Consider the following 22814-nt stretch of genomic DNA (forward strand, 5'->3'; position numbering starts at 1 on the left):
TGGAGACATAGTTTAAAAGAGCTTTCTTGGGTATACTGCAACACACCGAGAATTTCAGCACATTAAAGAATAAAAGGCCAGTCTTTTTCAAAATTCATCTTAGAAATTTCTCTACTTCAATCATCTCAATACCATTTCACCTAGACCCAAACAGCAAGGACAGATACAAGAGAATAGGATGATACTGTTGGTCTCACTTTAAAGAGCAAACAATAGTATCATAAACAAGGTTAGTAGTTGGCACCTGCCCATCTTCTGCTATTAAACACCTACTGTATGTCATGGAGTGTTAAGTCATTCAAATGAAACTAAGTCACACTAGTTGTTTTGCCCCAGAGTCACCTAGGTAACCTTAACAATGCTCCCCAACAACAGCCTATCTGCCGATAATTCTTGAGATTTAAGAGGAAGAAGAGCAAGTAAGAACAAAGCTGTTTATCAAATTACTACCTGCTGTTAAAGCATAAATTCATCTTTCTAAAAAGAGGCCAGGCTCTGTTAAATGTTGGAACTTTAATTTCCTAAAAGTAAATAAAAGATTAACATATGATGGATACAGGATCTCTCCCTCTGCCAGGTATCAATAAAACCAGAGAGCTGAAAGGGACCCTCAGAGATGATCAAGTTCAACCCCTTACACCTTACAGACAAATCCAAATGAAGAAAGTTCCAAGTAATCTGTTGAAGAACCAGTCTTCTGAATCCTGGTACTGAGCAGTTCTATACCCGTCAGAGGTATCACCACCTCAACTTCAAAAAAAGTTTAAAGCCTCTTTGGCTTCAGCTAAGAACCCAGAGGCCAAAAGTTTTCTCTATGCAATGAATTCCAGAATGTTTTCCTTATAGATTATTCTGTACTGACTTGACCAATTACTTATGCCTACCATATGCTATTACTTTTTAAAACACAAGTGGGAATTACACTATTATACTGCTAAAAGTTATGTTTTCATAGCCGGTAGTGAATATGAACTCAAAGAATCCATCTTCACAGGTTAACTCCTAGTGTGAAACTGGAATTATAAATCCAATTTAATATCCCTATCAAATCCTGAAATATACTACTCTTTTCTAACCATGGCCATACCTTCATTTCTGTAAAACTAATCAAGATTTTTCACATAAAACCTTTGACATTCAGTCCTAAGGCACTGAAATAAAATAGAGAACATGTATGACTTTAACAGGAAAAACAAAAAGGCTAATGGATGTCTTCAAAGTTGAAAACAAATTCATGACAACTTTGATCACAGCTGAGTGTACAACCAACTTATTCACTGTTTAAGTTAAATGACTTTTGAATTTTATGTGAAAAAGTATTTAACTCTACATGCAAATACCACATAGAAAAAAAAAACCCAAAAAACAAAAAACAACCGGCTGGGTGCGGTGGCTCACATGAGGTCATGAGTTTGAGACCAGCCTGGCCGACATGGTGAAACCCCATCTCTACTAAAAATACAAAAATTAGCCAGGCATGGTAGTGCGCGCCTATAATCCCAGCTACTTGGGAGGTTGAGGCAGGAGAATTGCTTGAACCCAGGAGGCGGAGGTTGCAGTGAGCCAAGATCGCACCCCTGCATTCCAGCCTGGCTAATAGTGAGAGTCCATTTCAAAAAAAAAAAAAAAAAGTATGTTGTTGTTTTATATTTACATTTAAAAATTCATTCTTAAAATATATATCAAGAATATTCCTTCAAGGAAAACTTAAACTAAAAACATTTTGGAATTTTTCCTTTTTTTTTTTTTTTTTTTTTTTTTGAGACAGAGTCTCACTCTGTTGCCCTGGCTGGAGTGCAGTGGCATGATCTTGGCTCACTGCAACCTCTGCCTCCTGGGCAAAAGTGATTCTCCTGCCTTGGCCTCCAGAGTAGCTGGGATTACAGGCGCCTGCCACTATACCAGGCTAATTTTTGTATTATTAGTAGAGATGGGGTTTCACCACATTGGCCAGGCTGGTCTTGAACTCATGACCTCAAGTGATCTGCCTGCCTCAGCCTCCCAAAGTGCTGGGATTACAGGTGTGGGTCATTGCACCTGGCTGGAAATTAATTTTTCTGCTAAATTATTAATATCATACACACACAAATAAAGGTTTTAAAAAAAACCCAAACCATTTTTTAAAAATCCAATCCTTCCTCTGGTACAGAACTTTTAGAACACCGAAAGAAATCAACTGCAAAAAAATAAAGCCAGGCACAGTTGTGGATGCCTGTAGTCTCTACTACTGGGAGGCTAAGGCAGAAGAATCACTTGACCCCAGAAGTTTGAGGCCAGCCCAGGCAATACAGGTATACAGACCTTGTCTCTATAAAAAGCTTAAAAATTAGCCACGCAGGACAGTGCACACCTGTGGTCCCAGCAACTCAGAAGGCTGAGGTGGAAGATGACTTAAGCCTGGGAGGATGAAGCTGTGGTAGGCCGTGATTACACTACTGCACTCCAGTCTGGGTAACATGGGGAGACCCCGTCTCAAAAAAACAAAAAACAAAAAAACAAAAAAAACAGCCACACATTGCACTACTGACATTCTGTTCAACAACCGACCAGATATATAACGGTGGTGTCATAAGATTATACAATACCATATTTTTACTGTGATTTTTCTGTGTTTGGATATGTTTAGACACACAAATATTTACCATTTTGTTACAACTACCTACAGTATTTGGTAGAGGAACAGGTATGTTACAAATATGTATGCAACAAACACGTTGCTATGTCTAGAGCAGGTTTGCAGTGTATGAGCAACGGGCTATACCATACAGCCTAGGTGTGTAGTTGGCTATACTATCTAGGTTTGTCTAAGTACATTCTATAATCTTCACATAATGACAAAACTGCCTAACAATAAATTTCTCAGAATGTATCCCTATCTTTAAGCAAAGCAATGTCTGCACAGTAAGCTTTTAGAAGTAAATCTCATTTGTCCAGTATGTACCCCCTAATTTCTTATGCACTTATTTAGATTTCGTCCTCCAAAAAGGCTTGGTTTGGCTTCAGATCATTAACTTGGAGGTAAATTACAGTAATAAACACAATTTGCAAGGTACTTTACTCATTTTGTAAAATTTAAATGTGACAAGGAGTCATATAAACCACTGCCTGTTAGTCCTATTTTACAAATAAAGAAACTGAAATGTTACAAAATTAGTACCCTGCATGAAACAAGTAATGGCATCCAGACCTGCAGACTACAAGCAAGAACTGACATCTGGAGCTACAGTTCTGAATTACACACACCACATAAAGAAAGAAATGACTAGGTCCCAGAACCAAGTGTGGTAAGGGGCAGTATACATTAAACCACTACGATAAAACAAAATAGAAATCACCCTTGTGTATAACAGAAGTCATTCTTGCCTACCTAAAAACAGCAAGGACTTCAAAGAAGCCTATCTTTAAAGTGGGAATGAACAACCTTTAAGCTTCCCCCGAAAGCACTGACAAGTGCTGAGATTGAGTGGTGCTGAGAAATAGAGACAAGTAAGACAATTTCTCCTCACAAGGAGCTTACTGCTCTCCATCTCCCACCTAGGCTCACATTCTGCCTCTGCCACTTAGTAAGACCTGTAAGTACTCGCCTTCGTCTCAGTTTGTTTCTCCATTTAATTAGAGACAATATTATACTTTAGGATTTATGTATTAGAGGACTGCATGTAAGGCTCTCAGAACCTTACCTGAACATGATAGCTGCCATTTAATGAGTGCTTATTAAGTACAATCTTAAAAGAAAAACGGGGAAAATCATCAGGTCCATCATGTGCCAGAAAGGAATTGCAGGGGATAAAAACTTCCTACAAACCCACTGGGACAGTTTATTATTTTACTTTTATTTAGGAAGGAGGTAATACAAAAGCAGCAGTTTTGTATGGTATACTCACGAGTCAAATGTCAAACTCTTTTTTTTTTTTTTTTGAGACAGAGTTTCGCTCTTATTGCCCAGGCTGGAGTGCAATGGTGCAATCTCGGCTCACTGCAACCTCCGCCTCCCGGGTTCAAGCGATTCTCCTGCCTCACCTCAGCCTCCCGAGTAGCTGGGATTACAGGCATGCGCCACCACCCCAGCTAATTTTGTATTTTTAGTAGAGACGGGGTTTCTCCATGTTGGTCAGGCTGGTCTTGAACTCCCGACCTCAAGTGATCCACCTGCCTCGGCCTCCCAAAGTGCTGGGATTACAGGCGTGAGCCACTGCGCCCGGCAAATGTCAAACTCTTAAGTAGCCATATGTCAAACCTGAAATAGCTGTATCTGACATAGAACAGCACAAGGCAGTTTATTAGTTCACGTTTGAATTAAGGGAAACAGAAATTTACTGCCTTTTTTCCAGTTAATCAGAAAAGTTCTCTAATCAGAAATAGAGAAATTAGGAGAGTAAGGGCCACTGAGTGCAAGAGAAAGGGCTACGTTAGGGTCTGTTAGGCACTGAATGCAATTTACGGGCATCAAAACCATTTGAATGTGATAATGGAATATTATACAACATGTAAAAATATTGCACTCCCAGGCAGGAGTGCAATGGTGCGACCTCGGCTCACTGCAACCTCCGCCTCCCAGGTTCAAGCGATTCTCCTGCCTCACCTCAGCCTCCCGGGTAGCTGGGACTACAGTCGTGCACCGCTATGCCCGGTTAATTTTTGTATTTTTAGTAGAGATAGGGTTTCACCATATTGGACAGGCTGGTCTCAAACTCCTGACCCTCAAGTGACCCACCCTTCTTGGCCTCTCAAAAGTGCTGGGATTACAGGCATGAGCCACTGTGCCCGGCCAAACTAGTATTTTCATAACACTAGAAAACAATATTTAATGGAAAAAATACAAGATTTAAGTTGAATAGTAAAGAAAGAACGATTATGGGTTATGTGTATTCTGTGCTTAGCATGTACCAGACAATGTGCTTTAAATCATTTAATTTTCACACCAACTTTACAAAACTGGTAGTGAAAATAATCTTCTTAAAAAGAAACCATGGCACACAGTAAGTTAAAATAACCCTAAGGCTACAAACCTAACAGGGGACAGGGCCAGCACTCAAATACAAGTTTGACTGAACAAACAACGAAAAATAATTACATATTTACCTTAAAAAAATCAAAATACTAGAAAGCCATGACATCCCAAGCTTAAAGGATTATGGGGGATAGGAAGAAAATTCTGATCCTTTGCCATCTGGTAAATCAGCTTAGCTGGCCAATCACTAAGTGAATAATTATCATTAAATATGCTAAATTGATTTGAGAAGAAAGCTCAAATGTACTACTCTAAACAAAGAAGAAAACGGTGGCTAACTTCGCCTTCACAGGTTGAGGATGACCGGTCACTTCTGCTGATGTTCCTTGAAATGCTAGAGCAGTGAGGAAAGACATGGAGGAATGAGAGAATAAATCACAATGGAGGGATGTGGAGTGGTTCCCTGAGCCTGAAAATAAGCCTAAACTCTATCATGAAGGGCCAGAAGCAAAAAAGTTTGCATTTAAGGCCTACCAATAAGGAGGCAGATCAAGTAGAAAGCTACCAAATAGACCTAAGGATAGATGAGGATCTGATTAACAATGGAAGAAGACAAAATGAAGATGGGGTCAAGAAACATTTTGATGACAGAAGCTACACGGTGAGAAGGAACAGTCTAAGACTGTGGTTCTCAGACTTCAGACAAATACAAATGCTAAAATGACTCAAATTTCTTACACTGGTGACAAGGTTGAGAAAAGTTATCTAAAACATATAAAGAAGGTGACTGCACATCCTTTCAATGTCCTAGGAAATGCTACGTCAGAGGCTTACCTAGGAATTAATTTTCTACAAGAGCATCATATTTTAATTTTGCTATTATATTTATTATTAATCTGGGGTTCAGATATTAAAGGTATATGTTAACCTGTAGATTTAAGTCTGGAGAAATACCGTTTAGGTACAGAAGAAAAGACAACCCCAAAGATTGCAGTTTGTTGCCTGTAGGTTATCAGTAATCTCACTCTAAAATCTTTATTAAATTACCTATAAATACCCAGTTCCCCAAATGCTCTTTAAAACAGCTTTACCACAACAGCTTCCTCTCCTCATTAACTAGTCAAATAGTATCTTTGCTATTTACATTCTGTAGTTCTAAAAGTCATGCTTTTAACTTTAGAAAACTATACAAAATAATTGTAGCAGCATTATCAAATGATACACACGAGCAGAAAAACTACATTTAGTGTTAATATAAAATCTGACTCATCATGTAGGTGTCTAGGTAAAGAGTTTCAATAAGCAAATGGAAGTAAAGATTGAGAATTACGTAGGCAACTGGATATGCAGATGGGAGAAATTATATTGGCATGCAGGAGGTAGGAGAAACCAAGGTGATCAATAAGATTCTATTTTCTCTATGAAAAACAGACAGCATAAAGAGAGGAACACGCCTAGGATGAAATATTGGGAAAGGCTAAAATCTAAGGAAAACATAAAAAAAAGGATCCAGTCAAGGAAAATCAAGAACTTACCACAAGTATTGGGAAAATAAATCAGGACAGTGGTGTTGGCAGACACCAAGAGGAAGACAGATAGGCAGAGTTCAAAAAACTCAACAATGTCCATCAGATTTAGAAAATGAGGAAAGCAGCCTGGGCAACATTGCAAAACCCCATCTCTACACAAAATACAAAAATTAGCGAGGGCGTGGTAGCAAGCCTGTAGTCCCAGCTGCTCAAGAGGCTGAGGTGGGAGGACTGCTTGAGCCCAGGAGGCGGAGGTTGCAGTGAGCCAAGATTGCACCACTGCTCTCCAGCCTGGGGGACAGAGCAAGACTCTGCCTCCAAAAAAAAAAAAAAAAAAAAAAAGCAAAGAAAAGAAAAGAAAATGGTGACAGCTGTTTCTAGAAATGGTGGGGAAGGAGAGGGTCTAGGGTAAGATAATAAATACCGACTCTCTTCTGGAAGTGCTAGACTTTATAAAGAGAAGAGACAATAGCCAGGCGGGAAGGGAAGGCAGAGAGACAAAGGCTGTGTTTGCATGCATATATGTAATTTCCCTGTTTGTCATTTTTAAAAAAGTAAATCTTGAGCATATGTATTTAGGTAAAGAAAAGAATTACTGAAAGAAAGGGTTGGGAATAAAGGACAGTCTACTAACAGGATCCCCAGGGGAAAAAAAATTAAGAGCATAAGCTTTGGATCAGAAGAGCACATCAATCTCTGAGGCGTGAGAAGATGACAACTCCAAGTAAGGAAGTACGTGCCTAACTTGTTGCATCTGTGATTAACAGGTATGAGAAAAGCAGAGAAGAAAGGAGGTAACCCTTCACAAGGAGGCCCAAAATGCACCAGAAGTCTATTTTGTAGAACACTGTAAGATGATCAATTTATCCTGAATAGCTACTGCCCAACTATTTCTAAAATACAGAGCCACTCATTCCCTAATATAAATCCTGTCTTAGCTCAGATGGCTTGTATAATCCTTTAGAATACTAACTGCATTTATGTAATAGAGGATATTCTTCAGGTCTCAAAAGCACATAGACAGCAACTTTTAGTCCACATGCCAAAAATGGCTCACAGATCCAGTTTTAACAGGTCTACAATCCTGCTGGCTACGATCAGTGAATGGGGATAGCAGGTCAGCTTATCGATAGCCTTTTTAGTTACTTCCTCTTAAGGGATCAGCATAGATAGTCTCTAAAATCAGATTCAGTTCCAAATTTTTTAAGACTCCAACCTAATGTTTATTTCAGTTTTTCTTCAATGGGGTACTTTAAAAGTTCTTCCTTATAAAGATCTAATAATACCATTTACTAGAGACTCATCAGGTGATTATGAAAACCAGGAGCTGCTGAGGGAGCAGAGAGAGAATGATTCGTAAATGCTTCTCTCCCTTAAGGGACAGACAGAAACCTCCTGGCTAAGAACCAAAGTTATTCACAGTACAATACAAGGTACCCAGTAGATTACAGCAAGGTGCTCCCCATGGACAAAAACAATTTTATATTTGGTAAGTGACCTTTACAGCACACAGACACACAAAATAAGGCAATATTTTCAAAAATATTCTCTTTAAATATATTTGCCACTGTTTTGAACTCCATCATAATAATGACATCACAGAGGTTAACTCTTTTTTTTTTTTCTTTTCTTTGAGATGGAGTCTTGTTCTATCACCCAGGCTGGAGTGCAATGGTGCAGTCTAGGCTCACTGCAACCTCCACTTCCCGAGTTCAAGATACTCTCCTGCCTCAGCCTCCTCAGTAGCTGGGACTATAGGCACACGCCACCACACCCGGCTAATTTTTGTATTTTTAGTAGAGATGGGGTTTCACCATATTGGCCAGGCTGGTCTCAAACCCCTGACCTCATGATCCGCCTGCCTTGGCCTCCGAAAGTGCTGGGATTACAGGTGTGAGCCACCACACCCAGCCTAGAGAGGTTAACTCTTTAACACAGTTCAGATTAGGAAGTCTATGCCTGACTTGCAATAAAAATATTTCAACATTGTGATAATCATGGATTTGTGTTACAATATTTTCCAAACAACTATGTAGCCTGTCATCAATAGAGCTACAACCCTGGGTATCTGTCAGAAACAAAAATTATTAAGATTATAGTTAAAGTAGGGGGAAAGGAAGCATTAAAATTAACTCAAAGTCAGGGAGAAAATACAGACTGTAACTTTAACACCTGGAGCATAATAGTGTCAAATTTTTGTTTAAGATCATGCATTTCAGAGCAATTATACCTAAATTCATTTAGAATGTCTCGAATATTTTTCAAAAGTGAAAAAAAAAATGTTAAATGCCACACTCTACAGACTAATGCCCCACATTTCTACATTTAGCATTTTTACCAAAAATAAGTAGATGCCAACACTGCCTCTACACTGAGCCAGAATATGTACAAACCAGGAGCCAAGAAAAAATTCAGAGGTGTATTTCCCAAATGCGAATTTTTGTAATACAGATTCCTGGACCCTATCAGAATGGGGGTATGGGAAAATCAAACCATTCCTAAAATCAGAATAAGAGGCTGGGTGCAGTATCTCATGCCTGTAATCCCAGCACTTTGGAGGCCAAGGCACAAGAGGGTGGCTTGAGCCCAGGAGTTCAAGACCAGTGTGGGCAATAGAGGGAGACCCCATCTCTACAAAATATTTAAAAACTAGCCGGGGCCAGGTGCAGTGGCTGACACCTGTAATGCCAGCACTTTCAGAGGCTGAAGCAGTAGGATCGCTTGATCTCAGGAGTTTGAGACCAGCCTGGGCAACATGGTGAAACCCCCTCTCTACCAAAAAAAAAAAAAATTTAGCCCGGCATGGTGGTGCACATCTGTGGCCCCAGCTACTCAGGAAGCTGAGGTGGGAGGATCACTTGAGCCTGGGAAGTGAAGGCTGCAGTACGCTGAGATCATGCCACTGTACTCTAACCTGGGCAACAGAGTAAAATCCCGTATCAAAACTAAAAAATAAAATTAAAATAGCCAGGTGTGGTGACATGCACATGAAGGCCCAGCTACTCAGGAGGCTAAGGTGGTGAGGTGGGAGAATTGCTTGAGCCCAGGAAGTCAAGGCTACAGCAAGCCATGATCGTGCCATTGAGCCGCAACCTGGGTGACAGAGGGAGACCCTGCGTCAAAACAAAACAAAACAAAACAAAAACACCAAAAGAAATTAAAAAGGAAAAAACTAAAAATAACAGTTTATTTTTCTAGTATCAGCTAGGTTTGACAACTGTGACACAGATGTACACTATTGTTTTGGTATCATTACATATCATCTTCTATTCCTTTGTAATTTTTACATGACTCTCCCAGCTCCCACAATTAAAAACTGCCACTAATATCCTTAGAGTCTGATATCCTTAGAAACTTCTAGGAATCTAACCTAAAGAAATACTTGCACAAGTAAGGATGTAATCACGATACTCACCGCAGTATGTCACTGTGGAAAAAGGGAGATGATCCGAATGTTCTCAACAAAGGAATAGTTAATAAGTATACGGTATCAATACTATGGCATATTTAGAGGTCCTTAAAAGCAAAGGTAAACCTGTACATACCACACTGACATTCATGGACAGAACATTGTTAATTCCTTCAGCAAATATTTGAAGGTTTATCTGACAGGTGTCAATACTGTTTGCTACAATGGAGCTTACACTCAATTGGAAAGAGAAAATAGACTATATGCACATTGTGGTAAGTTCCAAGAAAAGTGAAATAGGAGAAAAACAGGAAGGAGTAGAGGATAATGGGAAGGAGGAAGGAAAAAGCTGCTTTGGGTTGAATCATCAGGTAACAGCTCTCTGAAGAGACATTTTAAGCTGAGACTGAAAGCATAAGAAAAAAGCAGGGGGAGGGAAAGGTATGTATTTGTTTATATATGTGTAGGAAAAAAGTCGGGAAAAATACACCTAAATGTCAACAGGGAGGAGAGAGAGAAGTAATAAAAAGTACCTATGTCTTGAGTCTGTTCAAACCCTGGCTCTACCATTTTAAGCCATGTTATCCTGGAAAAATTTCATAACAAAGCCTGAGTTTTCTCATCTGTGAAAGAAATCATTATCCTTTCAGAGGTAAAGATATTGTCACTCACCCATTTGAGAATAATGTGACTAAATAAACAAAAAGTAGGAGAGGCACGGTGGCTCACACTTGTAATCCCAGTACTTTGGGAAGTCAAAGAGGGCAAAATGCTTGAGCCGAGTCTGAGACCAGCCTGAGCAGCACGGCGAAACCCTTTCTCCACAAAAACACACAAAAATTAGCGGGGCATGGTAGTGCGCATCTCTAGTCCCAGCTACTTTTGGGGCTGAGTTGGGAGGATTGCTTGAGCCCAGGAGACGGAGACTGCAGTGGGCTGAGATCCATCACTGCACTCCAGCCTGGGTGACAGAGTGAGACCCTGTCTCAGGGAAAAAAAAAAAAAAAAAAATTAAAAGCCATATTCACATTCAAATCAGTAAGACTACAGCTACCACTCTTCTTCAAATGGGCATAAACATAAATTGAACAACATTTGTAAAACAGGCTAGTTAAACAAATTCAATTCCCTTTCTGAACTTTCCAGTTTGATTCTTCTTTTACTTCTCACCACCTTTCCCCTGCATGCAGATTGTAACATTTCTCAAAACACAAAAAAGTTGAGAATTGCTCAATAAATATCTGTAAAGTCCCTTCTAGCTTCTACAATGAAAAGTTTTACATATGCTTTATTACATCTGTATCCACATCCTCATTTATGTACCCATGTCTGCCATCTATCCATCCTATTTTTTGTCGTTTTCAAAGTAAGCTGCAGGCAGCATTATACTTTGTGTATCATAAAACGGTTTTCAAATTTTGCTTCACGTTTTCAGTTAAATTTTCATATAACAAAATGCCCAAGTGTTAAGTATAAAATTCAATGAGTTGTGACAAACACATACACCTGTGTAAGCCAAATCCTCACCAGGATATACAGTCTATCACTCAAGAAACTTTCCTCACGCTCCTCCCCAATCAGTCCCTGCACTTCACCTCTCAACTCTGCAACCACTGTTCTAATTTTTTTTTTGACCAGAGTCTTGCCTATTCTAGGATTTTATGTAAGTGGAAACATATAGTATGTACTCTTTTGTGTAAGGCTTCTTTGACTCAGCATAATATCCTGAGATTCATCTATGTTGCTGAGTTTTATCAATATGTTTACCTTCTTATTGCTGAATATTCTACTGTATGAATATGAACATTTTGATTATCCATTTTTCTGTTGATGGACTAAGTTTTGCCTGTTAAGTTTACAGCTGCTACATTTTTCTACAAGTCTTTCCATGGATATATGCTTTCATCTCTTTTGAGCAGAATTAAGAGTAGAATCACTAGGTCATCATAAGAAAGATTATGATTAACTTTTTTTATTTTTTGGTACATTGAGAGTACCCAGGCTGGAGTACAGTGGTGCAATCACAGTTTACCACAACCTTTAATTTCTGGGCTCAAGCAATCCTCCTGCTTCAGACTCCTGAGGAGCTGTGAGTATAGGTATGTGCCACAACGCCTAGCTTTTGTTGTGGGGAGATGGAGGTGAGTAGAGACAGGATCCTGCTATGTTGCCCAGGCTGGTCCCAAACTCCTGGACTCAAGCAATCCGCCCACCTCAGCCTCTCAAAGTATTGAGATTACAGGTGTGAGCCACCTCACCTGGTCTATAATTAACTTTTAAAGGAACCTCTTTCTTTCCAGAACTTTTTTTACAAAGCAACTGTACTATTTTACAGACTCACTAACAAGTATAGAAGTCCCAGTTGCTACATATCCTCACCAACAGTTGGTGTTGCCAGTCTTTCAAATTTTGGCTATTCTAGGCCAGGTGTGGTGGCTCATGCCTGTAATCTCGGCACTTAGGGAGGCCAAGGCAAGCGGATCACTTGAGATCAGGAGTTCGAGACTAGCCTGGCCAACAAAGTGAAACCCCGTCTCTACTAAAAATACAAAAAGTGGCCAGATTGGTGGTGCATCACTGTAATCCCAGCGACTCCGGAGGCTGAGACAAGAGAAGCACTTGAACTCAAGGGGTGGAGGCTGCAGTGAGCTGAGATGGCACCACTGCACTCCAGCCTGGGTGACAGAGTAAGACTCCGGTTCAAAAACAAAATTTTTTTTCGTTATTCTGCTGGGTGTGTAGTAGTATCTTATTATTGTTCTAATACATATTTCCCTAGTAATGAATGACGCTGATTATGAAGCTAACCGCCCCCGCCCCCAACTTTCCAAACCCAAAATACTCAAGAATATAATCTTACTTCAAGATTTTTTTAAAAAGTCTTTATCATGATCACTTTGGCATCACTAAAAGTGGAACTATACGGAGAAGAATAGCATGGCCCCATGTAAGGATTACACAATTTAGCATTTTTTTAAAAAGGCCTTTATCAACTCTCAACTCATGAAATAAGGGGAAAAAAAACCATGGGATACACTTTTATGATGAAGATGACCAGAAATATTCCTGAACCCCATCCTAAACCAACTGCTGGGAAAGTTGCCTTGTTGCTAAAAAAGCAAGCAAGACAGAGGAGACATCAGGAGAGAAGAGAAGGAAGGGGAAAAGAAAATCTATACCTCAGAATTTATACATGCCTGGCCAAGATTTATAGGCATGTTTTGAATCAGATGAATGATCCAAGAAACTGTAAGCCAAGGAACTTCAAGTCTTACTGATCACTTACCACAGTGATGCTCAATATTTAGTGTGCCTGAGAATTACCTATGGATCTTGTTAAAATTCACATTCTTGTTAAAACACAGGGATGGAACCTGACGTGCCATGTTTCCTTAAAAACTTCTCTGCCAGTCTGAGAACCATACTTTGGGTAGCAAGCTCTTAGTGCATCTAAATATTTGACAGGAGCGAAGTAAACCTTTGGAGAAAGGCACCTTTAGGCCTCAGGAAAATGCTACACATAATCTAAGGACAAGGAACAGAATACAGATAACACTCAAGTAAACAAGGCATCATGAATAAGAACCTGCAAAAAGACACAAAACATTTCAGATAGGAGAACTATCGGATCTTAAAATGCTCACAATGTGCAGACACATAAAGGACAAACATGAAAAAGATAAATGAAACAGAAAAACTACTAAATGTTACATAGATTTGGAAAACAAACAGAATTTCTAATATGAAAAATAAAGTAATAAAGCTCAGACACGGCCAGGCGCGGTGGCTCAAGCCTGTAATCCCAGCACTTTGGGAGGCCGAGATGGGTGGATCACGAGGTCAGGAGATCGAGACCATCCTGGCTAACACAGTGAAACCCCGTCTCTACTAAAAAATACAAAAAACTAGCCGGGCGAGGTGGCGGGTGCCTGTAGTCCCAGCTACTCAGGAGGCTGAGGCAGGAGAATGGCGTGAACCTGGGAGGCGGAGCTTGCAGTGAGCTGAGATCCGGCCACTGCACTCCAGCCTGGGCGACAGAGCGAGACTCCGTCTCAAAAAATAAAATAAAATAAAATAAAATAAAGCTCAGACAGGTGTGGCGGTCTATTAGACAAAGACAGCAAAGTGGAAGACAGAAGGAATTATATAAAATATATCACAGAAAGAACAAAAGATTAAAAATAAGATATGCAGAGAATCAAGTGAGAAGTTCATATATAAGTTTAATTAAAATTCCAGAAGCAGAAGAGTGAAGAAATGTGAGAGACATATCTAAACATTTGGTGGCTGAGAATTTTCTAGAATCAGTAAATGATATGAATCCACAGATGCAAGGGAGCTAACTGAGCCCAAACAGGATAAATAAAAGACATCTAAACCCACACACATAATTCCACAACAAAATAAACTAGCCACATGTAGAGGTGTGCAGGAGGATCACTTGAGCCCAGAATTTTGAGGCTGCAGTGACCATGACAGCACCACTTCATACCAGCCTGGGCAACAGAGTGAGACACCATCTCCAAAAAAATAATAATAAAATAAAACATTCTACACCAAGTGAAATTATCTCTTATTAATGAAGTTTTGGTCAGATTAAAACAGTTTTTCCACCAGCAGAAAGAAAGTGGCCCAGGAAAAAATAAAGGTGACAAACAGCTAAATGTAAATGAACATTAACTCTATATTACACTATAGAGTAAGATTTTTAAAAATTGATTCCAATGACAGTATCTTAAAGCCAAAAGGAACTTGGTAAATGGAGTTATCATTTTAAGGTCGTTGTGTTTCCACAAGAAGATCTTGTTAAATATACTGTTTTACTTTGTAAAACAGGAAGGCAGAGACTAGAATCATAAAAAATAATAAACTCAGCCAGGCGTGGTGGCTCACGCCTGTAATCCCAGCACTTTGGGAGGCTGACGTGGGTGGATCACCTGAGGTCAGGAGTTTGAGACCAGCCTGGCCAACATGGTGAAACCTTGTCTCTACTAAAAATACAAAAATTAGCCAGGCGTGGTTGGGAGGTTGAGGCAGGAGAATCGCTTGAACCTGGGAGGTGGAGGTTGCAGTGAGCTGAGATGGTGCCACTGTACTCCACCCTGGGTGACAGAGCGAGACTCCATCTCAAAAATAATAATAAAACAATAATAATAAACTCAAATGAAGGCAACAAATCAGAAAATAAAATGAAGTAAAACTCCATCTCTAGTTAAGATTATCAGACTAGGCTTTTAAAATACTCTAAGAGATAATCTAAAAAACAAGAATACAGAATGAAATAAGATGAAAACCATACAAACACCAGGCAAAAGAAAGCTGGTGCAGTATCTAAAAAAGACTTTACAATAAGACTCTTGTTTTCAAAAGTAACAGAAGACTTTTAGGGTGGTAAAAATTACAGTTTTTAACACTATAATGGTAGCTATATGTCATTATAAATTTGACAGAAGATGCAAAAAGAATAAATCCTAATATAAACTAGGGACTCTGGGTAATAACATGTCAATGTAGGTTCACTGACGGTAGCAAATGTACCACTTCGGTGGGGGATGTTGATCACAGGAAAAGGCTATGCATGTTGCAGGGTAGAGGAGTGTATGGGAAATCTCTGTAACTTCAGCTCAATTTTGTTGTGTGAGCCTAAAACTGCTCTTAAAAAGTCTTTTAAGGCATTAAAAGGCATTACTAGAGATAAAAAGAGTACCTCCATAGTGAGAAAGGGTTTAATCCAGTGACACTGCAATTCTCGATTTATATACACTTCATTTATATACAAGGCCTAATATTAAATATTTAAAAACTACAAAATACCCAAATCCAAAGTGGATTGTAAAACTCTTCTCTCAGCAACCAATATAACAAGCCAACCAAAAAATAAATAAGGGGCCAGGTGCAGTGGCTCATGCTTATAATTGTAGCACTTTGGGAGGCCAAGGCAGGTGGATTACTCAAGGTCAGGAGTTGGAGACCAGCCTGACCAATGTGGTGAATGTCTCTACGAAAAGTACAAAAATTAGCCAGGTGTGGTGGCATGCGCCTGTAATCCCAGTTACACGGGAGGCTGAGGCAGGAGAATCACTTGAACCAGGAGGCGGAGGTTGCAGTGAGCTGAGATCGTGCCTCTGCACTCCAGCCTGGGCAACAGAGTGAGACTCCGTCTCTAAATAAATAAACATAATTATCTATTGAAGTTTTACAAAACCTTCTTGCCTTAAAGTTCTCTACACTTCTGCCTAATTACAACTCTGAAGAGCCCCAAGGCACTTCGCAAACTTAAGACATTTCGTTAGATACCTCTACAAGTGGGTATTTACATTAGACAACCACGTTTGCCTCCTCTCTCCCCCCACTACATTCCCACAGACTCCTATGAATGCTGCAACATAATACATAATACCCTTCCAGATAGTCACAACACCCGCCACAAGTTAACAAGAATTCAAGACTCAACAAACAACCTGTGATGGACCAACAAGAGTCTCCTCCCAAGACTCTTTGGGTACCTAGGTTGTAAAACCTAAGTTTATCATTACAACGGCTGTATTTAATACGGTCAAATCAGAAAGCAGTCTTGAGAGAGAAAAGACAGCAGACATAAAGACAGCAGAGACAATGATAGTTTCTGAAACACTGGTTTCCCTAAGGTCCAGCTGCCTCATTCCATTCTTAAGGATTTCATTAGACACGCATTGATAGTAAATGTCAGGTAACAGTCTCAGGTAAGCAGGCATTCAATTAATGTTTGAATTTTTTTTTAAGTCCCACTTTATTTTTTACACCTCCAAATTGACATTAGTGTAAACTTGACTCATTCAGAGATTATCTCCCCCAATAACAAAGACAAAATTAAGCCACAGTGCACGAAGTAACGACAGTGTACAAAGACTTCTGACATGTCTCTCTCTCTAACACTAATAACCCCAGAATTACAGCAAGAGAAAGCATTTCTCACATTTAACACAAAAAGTAAGACACAAAGGAAATTCATCTAGGCTCAAGTGTCTCAAGATTAGAATTAGAACTCCTGTCGCCTGACTCTCAGGCCAATTTACTTACACACTGACTTTTAAAGGGGGAAATTCATATCCAACTTTCCATTTGTATTATAGTATATACAGTAATTAAAAAATCAACTTTTAAGGGATAATACACAGTATAAAAAAAGATTGTTCTCTAAAATTTGTATCAGAGAGCCTTTTTTTTTTTTCTAAAGACAAAGTCTCTGTCCGCCCAGGCTGGAGTGCAGTAGCACAACCAAAGCTCACTGGAACCTCCAGCTCCTGGGCTCAAGCGGTCGTCCCACCTCAGAATTACAGATGTGCACCACCACATGCACCTAATTTATTTATATTTTTTTGTAGAGACAGAGGTTGGGAAGTGTCTCACTATTGCCCAGGCTGGTCTTAAATTCCTGGCTTCAAACGTTCCTCCAACCTTGGCCTCCCAAAGCATGAGCCACTGTGCTCAGTATTGCTGAATACACTAAAAGTCATCATCAAGAAATAATAAAATGGTGTATTTTCTTTTCCCATTCCTTATTGAAGTAAAAGATAAAAACATTAAGAAACCAGTAAAGCAAGAAAAAGAGGGCTAAACAAAACCACAGCCATCAATTTTTTTTTTTAATACAGATGAGATTTCCAGGCCTGTCTCGAACTCCTGAGCTCAAGCAAGAGCCACAGCACACGGTCTAGCCACCAAATTTCTATACGCAATCATTTCTTCAGCCACAGGGAATAGAAAAATAGTTAAAACTGTAAAGAGAAGTAGAAACAGGAGGTACTGCCACACCTCCAAAGTGTTAAAACAGAACAGTTAAGGTTTTCCTCAGGTGGAAAAAAAAAATCAGGAAAACCAGCAACAATGAGCTAGAATAAACTAGACAAAGATTCTACCCTGTGCTATTAGCTGTGAAAGACATGAGCTAGCCCAAGCCCTCTTTTAAAGACAACTTGAAGTGAGGTGTGCAGATAGCCAGTGGTGATGTTGGAATCTTTGGTAGGATGCATGCAAGGTTTAAAAGAATGCTGGGAAGCTCAGACCAACGGAAGACCAAAGTGGAAACAAGTAACTGGAGTAAAAGGTACTACTCTAAGTACTATTACAGAAGAGCAACCCGAGCCCTAGGGGTCGCAATACACATTCCAGGAAATGGTGGTACATAAGAACTCATGAAAAAAGGTATTTCCCCAAGAGAGAAGCGGAATGGTCTAGAATGGGAGGCAAAAAGGGAGTTCTAGAGAGAATGAACTTCAGAAAGGCCTAGGGGCATGAATGAATGAGCAATATATAACTGCGGATAGGTTTGATAGGAAAGCCTGAAACATGCAAACAACTGAAATGACAAAACAATCCAAATACACAATTCGTACCTATAATCTTCCAAACAAACTGCATGCCAAATATATAGGAGACGCTAATAGGTCTTTTAAAACAAGTCGTTACATATAAAAAGAAAGTGTATGGAAGTTCTGTTGTTTTGTTTGTTTTTAACTGACAGAGCTTTATTCAAAACACAGTTGCACAAAAGAACTTCTAAGTTTCTAAGGAGAGATTCTTGAGAACTTAACACACTATGTACAGACTGCCACACAAAGGAAGCTCTTAAGAGTCCATCACATCTCATTTTTGCTTTAGTTGAACTTCTCCAACTTAGGAATTAAAAAACAGAAACCTGGTAAATTGTTTTGCAAAAAAGTAGAGTCACCACTATACTTGAATTTGGTTCTGAAATGAATTTGGCATCTTCCAATAACTGTTTCCTATCTAACCTTCTTTAAGTGACACTATCATAACCAATAAACATATTTTCTAGTTAACAAGATGTTTAAATTCAAATAATTTAAGTAGAAATAGTGAATTGAAATTGCCAATGGGGTATTTCTTCCTAAAGAGAAATCCAAATAACAGTTTCCATTTGCAGTCCCATACTACAGATGATTAAGGTATTTTTCAGTTAAGATTTTTATCTAAGAAGACAGCACATCACAACATTAATTCTAAAATTTAACCTAAAAGTTAATAGAATTTGGCCAGGCACAGTAGCTCATGCCTGTAATCCCAGCACTTTGGGAGGCCAACAGGGGTGGATCACTTGATGTCAGGTGTTGGAGATCACCCCAGCCAACATGGTGAAACCCTGTCTCTACTGAAAATACAAAAATTAGGTGGGTGTGGTGACACATGCCTGTAGTCCCAGCTGCTCCGGAGGCTGCGGCAGGGGAAATTGCTTGAATACGGGAGGCAGAGGTTGCAGTGAGCCAAGATTGTGCCACTGAACTCCAGCCTGGGCAACAGAGCGAGATTGTCTTTTTTTAAAAAAAAAAAAAAGGACTCCCTACTGTAAATAGGTGAACCATATGGCATGTGAATTATATCTCAATAAAGCTGTTTTCTCTTTTTTTTTTTTTTTTTTGAGACAGTTTTGCTCTGTTGGCCAGGCTGGAGTGCAGTGGTACAATCTTGGCTCACTGCAACCTCCGTCTCCCGGGCTCAAGCAACTCTTCTGCCTCATCCTCCCTAGTAGCTGGGATTACAGGCATGTGCCACCACGCCCAGCTAATTTTTGTATTTTTAGTAGAGACAGGGTTTCACTATGTTGGCCAGGCTGGTCTTGAACTCCTGACCTCAGGTAATCTGCCCGCCTCAGCCTTCCAAAGTGCTGGGATTACAGGCATGAGCCATCGCGCCCGGCTCAATAAAGCTGTTTTTAAAAATTCTATTTTGTTCAGAAAATGCTTTCTGCCTTCAAAAGTCTTACATAAAAAGGAAAACTTTGGCCAGGCACAGTGGTTCACTTTGGCCAGGCGTGGTGGCTTACGCTTGTAATCCCAGCACTTTGGGAGGTTAAGGCGGGTGGATCACCTGAGGTCGGGAGCTGGAGACCAGTCTGGTCAATATGATGAAACCCCCTGACTCTACTTAAAACACAAAAATTAGCTCGGGGTGGTGGTGCACACTTGTAAACCCAGCAACTGGGGAGGCTGAGGGAGGAGAACTGCTTGAACCTGGGAGGCGGAGACTGCAGTGAGCCGAGATCGCACCACTGCACTCCAGCCTGGGTGACAGAATGAGACTGTCTCAAAAGAAAAAAAAAAAAACAACGAATTTTATTTTTACTGTTACCCTACTTCAGAACAGCTTTTTAGGAACTGGAAGGTAATAAGACAGTCTTTTCCCTCGAGGAACATACACTCTACCAGGGTCAGCAGACAAACAGCAATTATCAGACAGTTCTGTGAGGAAAACTAAGCAGTGGGAAGAGAAGAAAAAGATAATAGGAAGCAGAGACTACACACAGAAGATGGTAGCAGACAGGGTTCCCTAACCAAATTCCAACTACCCCACCTTTCTTCCCTGCTACAAGAATCCGGCTACAAACGCCTTTACCTCCCAGGAAGCGGGCTATTCCCTTGCCCTCAGCGATGAGTCACGATTGGGCTAAAGCCAGTTATTTTGTTCCAACTTCAAGATTAGAGGCTTGAAATCAATTTAGACCACTGGTTCATAACAAGGATTCTTATATGTGGTATAGAAGAAATAATTTCACTAACCTCTAATTGAAATTTAAGCCAGGCGTGGTGGCTCACACCTGAAATTCTAGCACTTTGTGGGGCAAAGGCAGGTGGATCACTTGATGTCAGGATTTCAAGACCAACCTGGCCAATTTAGTGAAATCCCGTCTCTGCTAAAAATACAAAAATTAGCTGCGCATAGTGGTGTGTGCCTACAGTCCCAGCTACTCAGGAGGCTGAGGCAGAATCACTTGAACCCGGGAGGTGAAGGTTGCAGTGAGCCAAGATGGTGCCACACTACTCCAGCCTAGGTGATGCAGCAAGACTTCGTCCCAAAAAAAAAAAAAAAAAAGAATTTTAACATTTCTTTCTCATATGAATAAGCAACAAACCACAGCATTATTGGCGGTATCTTTAAGTTTGTACCAAGAGAAATCACAGATATTATATCACATTCAATTGTTGCAGATACCTCAAACTATCCTTTACACTCAACTGAGAAGCTGCTAGATCGTTACTGACAGTGCTAATAAACATATTACTGATTACATACCAGCTTTCACAGTTTGAGAGCTAGACTTCAACATTTTGAGATCTTTGATTTTTTTAATCTTATGGGTATCAATTTTGTGAATTTAACAATATTATTCTGAGGTATCCACAAGCTTCAGACTGCTAAAGAATCTATGCTTCAAAAAAAGTTAAGGGCATCCAGACTTAAAAGGTCCTAACTACAACTTTCAAATGAAACAGAGAAAATAAAATAGAGCATGCATAATCATTAAGCACAGCTCCTGCAACTTACTTCAGTTACACAGATATGCCTTCACATACAGTGGTGGCACACAGTAGGTCATTCATATTAGACTGCATATCAGAAGAATTTAAAAGCCAATGGTCTAAACCTGGCTGTGTACAAAATACCATTACTGTGTGCGGGTTTTTTGTTTTTTGTTTTTTTTGCCAGAAGTATGATCCAGTTGTCAGTAATAAGACATACAGGGAGACAAGCTAGGCATCCTCTAGGAATACTTTTGCTTTCTAGATAAACAACAATAGGAACACAACAGTATCTTTTCTTCTTCCTGACTCAAATGCAATGGACACAATAACTTCAAGCCTTGACAGCCATTCAGTAACCATGAGAACCACTTGCTGCTTAGAATGGCAGAGCAGAAACACACAGAGCCTGGCCCTTGCTGGAACCACTGTGCAAATGAACCATGTCGTGCAAGGAAAAACAAACCCCAATCTGTTTAAGGCATTCTTGGTCAAGTTTTCTATTCACTTCCAGGTAAAAAGGTTCCTATCAGAAAAAGGAATTATTTTGGATAGGGTGACCAAGTAAAGCCATCTGAGCTAAAACCTTACGCATGAAGAAACAGCCATTAAGATCTAGAAGATGACATTTCACGGAGCAAGAAGAGCAAGTAGAAGGCAAGAAAAGCAGGAGATGATGTCAGAGAGGTGGCCATGTAGGAGCCTGCGAGCCACAACAAGGAGCCTTCTGAATCTTCCCATTGGGCTACCAAAAGCAAAGAGTCACATCCTGCACAAGGGTAATACAAAAGATACTACAAGTTAATACAAGTATCCCAAGTTAATACAGGATACTCCAAGGTAATACAAAAGATAAGGGAGGAAGATTTCATTTAAAAACATGGCTTCGGCCAGGTGCGGTGGTTCACACCTGTAATCCCAACATTTTGGGAGGCCAAGGCAGGCAGATCACTTGAGCTCAGGAGTTCAAGACCAGCCGGGGCAACATGGTGAAACCCCATGTTGTCTCTGCCAAAAATACAAAAGAAAAAAAAAATTAGCCAGACATCGTGATGCATGCCTGTAGTCTGAGCTACTCAGGGGGGTTGAGGCAGGAGGATCGTTTGGGCCCACGAAGTGAAGGCTGCAGTGAACCAAGATGAAGCCACTGCACTCCAGCCTGGGCAACTGAGCAAGACCCTGTCTCAAAAAAAAAATTTTTTTTAATTTAATTTTTCAAAAAAGCGTGGCTTCACAGATATGAGTACAAAGCTAGTATTTCTAAAAAGGATTATTAGTGATAGTTTTTGGCCAGGTGTGGTGGATTACACCTGTAATCCCAGCATGGGTAACCAAGGAGGATGGATTACCTGAGGTCAGGGGTTCGAAACCAACCTGGTCAATATAGTGAAACCCTGTCTCTACTAAAATTACAAAAATTAGCCAGCTGTGGTGGTGTGAGCCTGTAAGTCCCAGCTACTTGAAAGGCTGGGCAGGAGAACTGCTTAAACCCAGGAGGTGGAGGCTGCAGTGACCCAAAATTATGCCACTGCACTCCAGCCTGGGCAAGAGTGAGACTCCACCTCCAAAAGAAAAAAAATAATCTGACAAAGGGAAAAAGATTGACAATTATGGTTAAGTAAATATAA

General features: G+C 40.0%; 1 protein-coding gene and 1 pseudogene across 36 annotated transcripts in view; one reads left to right on the forward strand and one right to left on the reverse strand.

Moving 5' to 3' along the window:
* TRIP12 (thyroid hormone receptor interactor 12) overlaps nt 1-22814 on the reverse strand; it is a 157219-nt gene that overhangs the window by 116096 nt on the left and 18309 nt on the right. The window lies entirely within an intron of this gene.
* LOC123568134 (U6 spliceosomal RNA) lies at nt 12776-12865 on the forward strand (annotated as a pseudogene).

This window comes from Macaca fascicularis, chromosome 12 (assembly GCF_037993035.2).
Source record: "Macaca fascicularis isolate 582-1 chromosome 12, T2T-MFA8v1.1".
In the NCBI taxonomy this organism is placed as follows: domain Eukaryota; kingdom Metazoa; phylum Chordata; class Mammalia; order Primates; family Cercopithecidae; genus Macaca; species Macaca fascicularis.